Source organism: Orycteropus afer, unplaced genomic scaffold, assembly GCF_000298275.1.
Source record: "Orycteropus afer afer isolate SDZICR_OR568_19922 unplaced genomic scaffold, OryAfe1.0 scaffold00819, whole genome shotgun sequence".
Classification (NCBI taxonomy): domain Eukaryota; kingdom Metazoa; phylum Chordata; class Mammalia; order Tubulidentata; family Orycteropodidae; genus Orycteropus; species Orycteropus afer.
This window is the reverse complement of record NW_006922406.1, coordinates 68,608-71,148: the sequence shown is the minus strand read 5'-3', so window position 1 is coordinate 71,148 and position 2,541 is coordinate 68,608.

The following is a 2,541-nucleotide window of genomic DNA, read 5'->3' as shown; positions in this document are numbered from 1 at the left end:
AGGGTTGCTATGAATCAGATATGATTCTATGACACCTAACAACAGCAACAACAAGGTGACATATGGACCTCTGGTAGCACATTGCCTAAGAAATTTGAGTTCTAACCAGAAGGTTGAAGATTCAAACCCACCAGTCACTCTGTGGAAGGAAGACTGGGAGATTTACTTCCCTAAAAATTAACCACCTGGGAAACCCAAGGGTTGGGGGGTCTCTGTGAGTCCAAATCAATTCGAATGCAATGCAGTTTTTGGAGTTTAAAGTGACATAAAAATCCCAATCTAATGTTTCTACTCTCAATATTTCTACTATTGAAAATACAACAAAACCATATTTTTTTTAACTTAATATACTTTTAAATAAATTTTCTTACTTACTCTGTCATGCCTTCCATTACTGAATTCAATTTAAAAAAGAAAAAAATGATGTCAACCTTTTATTTTTGTTTCTTGTTATGCAGCTTCCTTGGGAAGGAAGATTGGGCAATCTACTTCTATAATATGATCTAGGAAACCCATGATCCTTCCCATGATCATGGAGCTGGTGCAGGACCAGGTGGTGTTTTCTTGTGCTGTGCATACAATCGCTATGAGTTGCATAGGACTCAATGGCACCTAACAACATAAAACAACAGGAAACCCAAGAAGAGGTCACTATAAATCAGATCCAACTCAAGGGAAGTGAGTTTTTTTTTTTTGTTTGTTTGTTATGTAGTTTCCTTGCAATTTTATTCCCAATTGAAAATGTTATTACCTCCAACTTTTCAACTGTCAATCCTCTATCCTTTCATTCATTTAATACTGATCTTTATATCTCATCTCTTTCAAATATGTCTTTATACTATTCAGGAAGGAATATCAAAAGTATAAAAGCATAATCAAATGGTTATCTGATTAAATTTACCGAAGGCAGGATTAGTTTACAACAGTACTACATTGGATAGAACAAATGTGTGTAGGAAGTGGAGGAAAAGACAGTAATGAAAAAAGTGTAAAAGAGTAAGGCATTTCTTGGAATCATTTGCCTTAAAGTGAGCTGAAAAATAGTAAGTAAATTATATAAGCAAAAATATAATTTGAGAAATGAGAGAGATAAAAGCCAAAACTTGTTAGCAACTAAATGAACTCCCTACCATTGAGTGGATTCCAACTCATAAAGACTTCTTTTGGGTTTATGAGGCGATAAATTTTTGTGCAAGTAGATTGCCCAGTCTTGGTTCTGTGGAGTGGATGGTGGGTTTGAACTGCCAAGCTTCTGGTTAGAAGTCACATACCTTAGGCACTACACCACCATAACAATGGTTATAGTAGCTGCATTGAAGCTTAAATTCTAAACCAGTTTTTTTTGTGGAAGACTGTGGTTTGCAATGGGAACCCTAACCCCATTTTGAGTCTTAACATAAAAGTTCACACATCATTTGTGGTAGTTCAGTTTCTGTGTCAACTTGGCTGGGCCTGGTTGAGTGGCTGGGCAGCTGGATGTAGTATCCCCCATGATGACACTGGTAATCAACTCCATGGTGGAATCTACTGTGAGCAGCTAAATAACTGCTTTAGAGAATGTGGTCTGTTTCTTGTATATAAGCAGAAGCCTTGGGAAATGATCTGTAGCTTATGGAACACTTGGACCCTGCATGTAGCCATTCAGCAGCCTGCCATGCTCTGCTGACCTTGGGACTTACAATGGACTGGAGTTAATATCCTGCCTTGTGGTTTGGTAACATCAGGACTGTGCTATTTTATTTGTCGACCTTGGGCTTGTTAGCCTCAGCAGCTAGTAGCTGCCTGAATGAAGATGCCTCTAGCTTCAGTGGGCCAGGAGCAAGAGCCAGAGGTGAAAGCCAAGATCAAGGGGCTTTCACCCAGCCCCTAGAGCCTGGCACTTTGAACTTGGACATAAAGCCTCCAAACGGGGAGAGAATGAACTCCTGTTTGTTGAAGCCATCCCATTTGTGGTATATTTCTGTCAGTGTGGCATTGGGTAACCATAACATCACTTTATTTTTTTTCTGACCTTTAAACCAACATTGTAGCTATGCATAGACAGGATCTAGGACAAACCTAGGGAGGGGCAGTTTGAGCTCAGGAAGAGTGTGGTTGAACGTGTATTATACCCACACAGAAAACTAGGAAACTTGCCTGATATGTTCTTTATTAATTTAAATTAAGGTTGGGATTCTGAAATTATTTTATAGCCATCTTATAGCCAATACCAGACCACCCGTAGCCTGGTAATCAACCCCCTGAACCAATCCTGTAAACTATTTTAATCTCAGTTTTGTATTTATACCAATCATGGTAGTCCCATCTGTGACTGATCATGATTTTGTGATGATTCCCTTTCTTTTCAAGCATATATAATTAGCTTGATGGTAGTGAGTTTATGCATTCAATTCAGCTTTCTGTACTGTGTACATGCTGATAGTTTCCCTCATCTTGGATGTTGTCTTTGTCCTGTTTAAGGTTAAATGAAAGTGTCTCTATTGAACCTGTTTGAATCTGAGGTGTCTTTTTCCCTATTACATAGCACAGCAATAATTGTGA